Source organism: Condylura cristata, unplaced genomic scaffold, assembly GCF_000260355.1.
Source record: "Condylura cristata isolate star-nosed mole 26May11 unplaced genomic scaffold, ConCri1.0 scaffold00040, whole genome shotgun sequence".
NCBI classification, from domain to species: domain Eukaryota; kingdom Metazoa; phylum Chordata; class Mammalia; order Eulipotyphla; family Talpidae; genus Condylura; species Condylura cristata.
The window spans coordinates 4,020,613-4,028,923 of NW_004567141.1; the positions used below are offsets into that span (position 1 = coordinate 4,020,613).

An 8,311-nucleotide genomic window follows, 5' to 3' on the forward strand; every position below is an offset into this window, starting at 1 on the left:
TACTGCCTGTGTGCACATAATCCCAACACCGTGTGCCCATAGCCTTTCCTTTTGCTCTGGGTGAAAAAGCCAAATCTTGACTCATTATCTGGACAAGTGGGTAAAATGTGAAATAAAAGATAACTTGTCCCTAGAAAAACTGAGATGCTGTTCTTATATTCAGCTTTCATCTTCCGAATTACCAAGTCAGTACCCTGGACAAGCCTCACCTATGCATCTGTAAAATGGGGACACTATTATTATACTGGGTTGCTGGAGGGATTAAAAAAGTTAGTGAATGTGAAGTGCTTGGTATGGTGTTTAATACAGGAAGTGTTCAACAAAGAGAAGTTATAATTAATAAAGGGAGACCTTACCTCTTTCCTATTTTAAAATTTTATGAGGTCTATAATAGAGTTTATGAATTTTGAGATCCCTCCCCACCTCCCAAGTATGCTTTATCATATTTAGCAAAACAACAAATATCCAACATGGCAAAAAGCTCCCCCTGCTACTCAAGCAATACTCAAGCAACTATATCAATGAGAAACCATCAGCAATGGGCAAGTTCAAGTGTTGATGCTGGAACCTTACTAATAGCCATACACTTGAAATTCTGACAACAACCCTGCAAGGTATATATAATTATACTCATTTTGCAGATAAGACCAAGTAGGAGTAGAGAAGTTAAATAACTCGTTCAATGTCACACAGTTGGTAAAAGGCAGGCTTGAAGCAAAGTTCTTAGGCCCTTTCCACTCCATTTCCCTACCTTCCTTAACTGCAAGCACTCAACTGTTAAATACCAAAATAATGAAAAAGAGGTTTCAGGATCTTTGAAAGGATGGGAAAGAGGCTTCTTAGTCAAGACAGATGTGGGCATCATCACTCACATCTGCTGGGCAATTTGGCACTCCCAATGACTTGTTCTAACACCAGTCTGGCCTCTCTCAGCACAGCCACTGGGTAGGCCTCTGTGCAAGCCTCCTCCCTTCGCAGCTCACATTGCTCCCTCAGTTAACCGCATGCTGGGACTCCCCCACACTGCATGTAAAATCCAATGACAGGTATCCCTTTTTGAAAGACAAGTTTCCCAAACTCTGGCATCAACACCGAACACTAGAGGCAGGCTTACCAGCTAAATGGGGCCCAAGAATCAAGACAAGCAGATGAAGCAAGGGGCGGTGACGCAACTAGGCCTCCTGCACCAGAGCCAGACCGAGGCTGAGCGAGGCATTCGTGACCCCGCAGTGGGCTCTCCACTGCCGACGCCTACGCTTCCCCCCAGTAAGGCACACCAAGGACGACCGACTGGATTCCTGGGAAGAGGCGCTGGCCTCTGCAGCTAGGGCGATAAGACGCAAAAAGGCGCGCCCAGGGCCAGCCCCAGGCGCCTAGCTCTCCAGTCATTCTCCCAGGCGACGGAGTTAGCTAGAGGGAACAAGGGCCTCTGGTACCCAGCTGTTCGGCTCCAGCAGGCACGAGCGCCAGAGCATCCGTGCGCAGCCAGTGCCGCCCACACCCGCGCAGTCACGGGCGCGCAAACACACACACATACATGCACACAAGCACAAGCACACGCAAACAGGCACCGGGCCTCCGGCGTCGCCTCCCCAGAAGGATGCGGAGCCCAGCCGCTGTCTCCGGGCACCCGCATTCGTCCCCCTTGTCCCCCGCCCTGCGGTCACCCTCAGAGCCCACCCGGGCGCCCCCGCGATACCCCTTCCATCAGCACGGGAGACCCGACATGCGGCGCGAGCACGGGCGTTCCTGCCCCAGCAGGTGATGGCGGAGAGGGAAAAGACGTCTTACCCAGCCTGCTAATTCTCGGATACTCAGCCAGACACCAGAGGTTGCCACAGCCGCCAGGACCCTCCCCCCGCCCTCCCCCACCACGTAGCCCTCTCTACCTTCAGTCTGGAATCAGTGGCCAGTCGCGGATTGGTGACATCATTGGCGCGCCGCGCGTGGGAGGGAACACCACGTGATTCCTCCTTCTTTTGTTTGCGTCTCAGTTAAGCTAGGTTTTTGTTACTGTGTCTTTTTAGGGTTCTTACTGATCTATTAACAGCGTGGTTGTGGGCGCCGAGTGCAGTAGGTGCTTGAGTTTGGGATGCTGCAGGCTCATGACCTAAGCAAAGGACCACACTGGCTTGGTAGGCCTGAGATGGTATGCAGGTACCATCTTTAAAAAAAAAAAAGATGGACCCACGTACACAAGATTAGTTAATGCACCCAAGTCAGAGAAGCCCTTGGGTGGCCTTTTAAATTGCATTTTTAAAAAAAATGATACAATGAAAAGCCCTTTGAACTCACTATCCCAACCCAATATCCCAATAACTTCCATCTGCAGTGGTTAGCATCCTCTACCTCTGCCTCCCCCTCAAAAGTAACTTCCGCCCTGATGTGTTTGCACAGTTTTTATAGTGCTCTAACTTGTCACATTGTATTCATTATCAAGCAGTATATTTTTTATTAGTTTATTGTATTTTCAAGCTTTCTTCTAGTGTTTTGGACTTTTATTTTCACAAACCTGCTCCTAAGTGCCTTAGTCCATGCAGGCTACTTTAATAAAATTCACAAACATTAGAAACTTATTTCTCACAGGTTTAGAGACTGGGGTGGGCAGATTAAGCACCTCCCAAAGACCACACTTCCTAAATACCCTCACATTTCCCATTAGGATTTCTACTATGAATTTGGGTGGGGGTGGGCACATTCAGATCATGGCTAAAATTCATCCTTCCAGTTGAGTGAAGTTGCATTTCATTCCTGTACACCACTACACGAGTGTACCAAAATTTATCCATTCTTAGATGCTGAACATTTTTGCTATTAAAACCCCACCTTCTCTAAACCCTCCCTCCCAATTTCCAACAGTGCCATTGCAAGCATATATTCTGTTGTCTGTGTTTATAGATTCTTTTGGTTACATTTACCTTCCAGGGGAATTGATGGGTCCTACATATATCAGCGTTCAAATTTATATGATAGTGCCAAATCTTTATTTAAAGTGGTTAGTTATACCCTATGGTGATGGCACATGGTTGATTTGGTGATGGGAAACCCAAGGGGATTGCAAATGAGATGGAAAAATGCACAAAAATATGTAAACATAAACATATATATATATATACATATATATATATAAAATAAAGTGGCTATACCATTTTTCATTCCTACCAGCAGCCACATCTTCTCTTAACACTTCAGACTTCTTGATTTTTTGCCAATGAAATGGGAGTTAAATGGTGTCTCTCTCTTGGCCTTATTGGCATATCCTTGAGGTTAAGCATCTATGTATTTATTGGTCATCTGTAGTTCCTTTTTCTGTAAAGAGGGTTTGAAGGATTTCAAGGTAGATCAAGGAATAAGATATGACCACGAGATGGCGGTAGTACAGACAAGCTTTATTTGGCCCTGCTGTGACAGGTTTGTGTCCAGCGGAAGTTCCTTGGGGACTATCCAATCCAGAGACTGAGGGTGAGGGAAGGAGGAGGAAAAGGGAGCATCCCGAAGGAAAGAAGGGCAAGAAATTCCCAGAGGAGCGGGCTCTCGAGGTCGGATAATGTTCAGTAGTCCAGTTGGAAGTGTCTGGGTCAGAAAGATTACTTGGGATCTTTATGAAGATAGGGTCTGTCTTATCTACAATCGGCAGGGATTTGTTCAAGTTTCATGAAGTATGCAAAGCATTCATGCACCTCTGAATGGCTAAAAATCTGCTATGTGAGTTATGTTTAAAACAACTGGGTGTGTAAAAAATGAGTTTGGTGCTGGCAGGCTTTTGAGCTTGTAGGTTCTAGCTTGATGTGAAGAAATAACCAACTAAGGGACAATTATAGAGGCCATGCTTGGCTCATTTTTGTAATAGTTTGTTTCTTTTGCCCATTTCTAAAGCAAATTGTTGGTCAAATTATTTACTCTGAACACTAAGCTTTTGTCAGTTATAAACATTGCAAATTTCTTCTTTTGTTGGGGCTTGCCTTTTCACTTTCCATTTTCGTAGATAAAGGCTTCTAACTTTGAATTTGTAAACATCCTATTTTTCAACCCTGATATATTTTAATGTGCTCTTCTGAAAATATTTTGTTTCTGAAATTTAAATCCTTATTCTCTCTGGAATTTGGTTGTGTTTAGAATGTGAGGTAAGGCTCCAATTTTACTTCTTGCAAACAAATGACTTCCCCACCTCCTCCCTCCCCTGAAGCCTTGTTGGCAAGCCCCACCTTTCCAAGCCCACCTTTCATGCTAACTTGGTCTTATCAATATATCAGCATTCCATTTATGTTTGGGTCTATATCTAAGCAGTCAATTCTGTTCCACTGTATAATTTGTGTCTTGGCACCACATTATTTAAGTCCCATAACTATAAAAAACCTTGGTTATTTAGCAGGGTAAATCTTCCTTATTTATCTTCTTCATCTTCTGTGTTGGTTCTTTTTAGTTCTTCTTTTTCTATACATATTTAGAACAAGCTTCTCAAATTGTGGGCACATACATACGCACACAGGTACACACACATCCTGTTGGTACTTTAATTGTTGTTGCATTGAATGTATAGGTCAATTTGGAGAGAATTGACATATGTATGATTTTTGGCTTTCCGATTCATGATGCAGGGATAGCTCTTTATTTAATTATGTCTTTATTAATGTAAAAACTTAGTAGTTCCTGTGTACAGATCTTGCACATCTTTTTTTGGGCTTATTCCTAGATATTTTGTCTTATTTGTTGTTAATGTAAATGGTATCTTTTTAAAATTATGCTTTGTAATTGTTGCTGGTATAGAAAATAAGTTGTATTTTTGTATATTGATATTATATACAACCACTTTGTCTTTGATTATAATCATTTTCTATTATTATTTCTAATAATTTGTCTATTGGTTCTTTTGCATGTTACTCGTAACAATCATTACCTAAAATTAATGATAGTGAAATACAGTGTAGGATTGTGAGTGCCTGGGTGGTGAGTGGGATGTGGTAATAGACGGTAATAGAGCTGTGATCATTTATCTCTGAAAAGAAAAAAATGCTAGTTTCCCCTACCTCCAGCCTTTATTGCCTTTTATTTTTCTTAAAATATTATACATAATTACAGTTTATATAGTACATATAAATGTGCAAAGTACATTTTCCTTACAGTATTAGGACCTCCATATTATGTTACTAAATAGTGATTTTTCTTGACATTTTTGACTTGGGCACTCTTGATTCTGATTTTTGAAAAGGAAATTAAGAATTATTTTTGTAGATTCTTTTCTGGTAAATAAATTTAGAATAACTTTTTGGGGTTTTTTTTTAAACCCTTATGTTAGATTAAAGAAGATTCCTTTTATCCTAAGTTTACTGAAAAATGTTATGTTGGATTTTGAATTTAAAGTTTTTCTACATCATTGAGAAAATGACATAATCTTTCTCTTCCTTTAATACGTTGAATGATGTTTATAGATTTTCTAATATTAAATTATCCTCATATTCTTAGGATAAAGCATTACCTAGTTTTATGTACTATTCCACTCACTTTATTTTCTATGTAGGATTTTTCACATGTACTTGTAAACATTATGGACTTGATACTTTTCTATCTCTTCTGTCTTCATTTGTTTGGGTTTCAAGGCTCATAGAATGACATAGAGAAGTTTTTCTATTTATATAATTTAAGTGTGAGTGACACTGTAACAGGGTGGTCCCCAGGAAAAGGGGACATTCCAGGTTCTCTGCCCCACCCAAAGGAAAGTGGAGCTGAGCAGGGGGAAGAAGAATCTGGAGAGGAGACTGAAGAGGAAGAAAGCAGAATGGAGAGCCAGGAGGAGACCTGAGGGAGGCACATGGAGCAGAGAGGTGAAGAAGCAGCTCTTGTTTCTTAGCCCTGGGCTGGTTGAAAAAGATGTGGGTGAGAGACCTGTGGGGAGGTTAACTATGGCAGCGCTTATCTTGAACTTGATTTTGTTCTTTTCCTCCCAGACTTGTCTGGCCATGTCTTCTGACCCTTTTCTATGTTCCCCGCCAGAAGGTGCTTTATAGGCTTGTAGTGGGCTTTCAGGCCTTTTTTTGGGCCAATCCTGTTTGGGTGGACTTCTACCCACAAGGAGATGGGTAACTTTGGGTGTTTAATTTAGAAACTATATTCTTTGTTTTTTCTGTATTGCACACTCATTGTATTAAAGTTCTTTTCCATTAAAGGTCTTACATGTTTTGTTTTGATGGTGGCAGTTGGCAGAACCTATTTAGAGTTGGCAGGTTTGGGAGTTCAGGAGTGCCCCTATCCCTGCCCTGTAACAGAATAACCTTTCCCTTCAAGGTTCAGTAGAATTCAACTAAAAATTTGAGCTGGGTATTTTCTTTGTGGGAAGATTTTTAAACCCGGTTTCGCTTCTTTAATATTTATGGACCCATTTACATATCTTACTTATGCTTGAATCAGTGTAATAAGGAATCTCTTCCTAAGGATTTTTCCTAAGGATTTTTAAATTTATTGGCATAAAATTACTAATAGTATTTGTTTACCTTCTTAATCTTTGCTATACTTGTGGTTATTCCTCCTTTTTCATTTATAATTGTGGCAGTCTGTATTATTGTTCTTCTACCATTTGTTTCCTTTCTTCCAAGAGGACTACACATTCCTTACCTGCTGCCTAGGTTTTGAAGTGCCTGTTGGGGTCCCAGGTGTGTGCATTTCCACCCAAGGGACCATGAGCTTGTTTACCATGACATAATGAGCAGAAGCTTTAATAGATAGTGTGCGTTTCCATGAACTCCTTGTTCTTTCCTCTCTTCTATGAGAATGGCATGTTCTTGATTGGGTGTCCCTAAGAAAATGAGTTAAAATCAGGGTATATTTTGCCTTCCACGCAACAGACAGCCATGCCTTAAAATGCTATGTTTCCCACCTTTGGACATCTAGCTAACACTCCCAAACCTTGCATTCACCACACTGTATCAACTTTGCACAAGGGGCACTTAGCGGGTGCAAAGGAGGCTCCCCTTGCCCGTTGACAGCTCTCCTAGTGTTCTCTGCCTGCCTGTGTCTATGGTCCCCTATTGCAGCAATCATGGACTACAAAATGCACTGAATTCTCCAAATTCTCATTTAGGCTGCAAGAACTGACAGTAAACCCATCAGCCCTGGGATGGTTGCACAACAGTATCCCAGGAAAAATAAGACGTGCAGGACTTATTAGCAGGAGGCCTGCAGGCAACCTATACAGCTAGCAAAAACAAAAAAACCACTGAGATTTGGGGTTTTGTGAGTTACCACAGGATATCATAGCAAAACTGACTGGAAAATGACCTATGCCTTCCTTATTTATGCCTTCCTTTCCTTTTTTCTTAGGTAATTCATTGCAAAGTTGATTTGTTTTGCTGTTTTTTCCCAAAGAATGGATATTTGGCCTTGTTGAGTTTCTATATAGTATCTTTGCTTTCTATTTCATTTTCCATTTCTTCTAAGTATCATGTCCTTTACACTTTATTTGAATTTTTTCCATTTTTTTCTATGAAGCAGTGTTCTTACTTTATTCATTTTCAGTCATTTTGTTACAGGGTCAGGGAAGGGGCACCCCAGAACCCCCAAACTTGCGCACTCTAAATAGGTTCTGCCATCCACCACATCAAGACAAAACATGAAAGACCTTTAATGGAAAAGAACTTTAATACAGTGCAATACAGAAAAGACAAAGAATATAGTTTCTAAATTAAACACCCAAGGTTACCCATCTCCTTGTGGGTAGAAGTCCACCCAAACAGGATTGGCCCAAAGCAAGGCCTGAAAGCCCGCCACAAGTCTATAAAGCACCTTCTGGCGGGGACCCATAGAAAAGGGTCAGACATGGTCAGACAAGTCTGGGAGGAAAAGAACAAAATCAAGTTCAAGATAAGCGCTGCCATAGTTAACCTCCCCACAGGTCTCTCACCCACATCTTTTTCAACCAGCCCAGGGCTAAGAAACAAGAGCCACTTCTTCACCTCTCTGCTCCATGTGCCTCCCTCAGGTCTCCTCCTGGCTCCATCCTTCTTCCTTCCTCTTCAGTCTCCTCTCTAGATTCTTCTTCCCTTTGCTCAGATCTACTCTCCTTTGGGTGGGGCAGGGAACATGGAATGTCCCCTTTTCCTGGGGACCACCCTGCTACAATTTTCCTTCATTTGTAAAGAGCTCTTATGAAAATACATTTCTCTTGAAGCACTACCTATTATAACCCAAAAGTGTTAATATATACGCTTTCGCGACCATTAAGATATAAAAATTGTAGTTGCTTTTATGGTTTCTTCTTTCATTTGTGAGTTATTTAAAAAACATGGAGATGTGATTGATTGATTGCATAGAAGAACTG

General features: G+C 41.5%; 1 protein-coding gene across 1 annotated transcript in view; it reads right to left on the reverse strand.

Moving 5' to 3' along the window:
• Positions 1-1,848, reverse strand: part of ADAR (adenosine deaminase, RNA-specific) — a 47,202-nt gene extending 45,354 nt beyond the window's left edge. Inside the window, exon 1 of the mRNA XM_012733351.1 lies at positions 1,792-1,848. The gene's annotated coding sequence lies outside the window, so the exon portion shown is untranslated. The remainder of the gene's footprint in view (positions 1-1,791) is intronic.
• Positions 1,849-8,311: the final 6,463 nt, after the last annotated feature.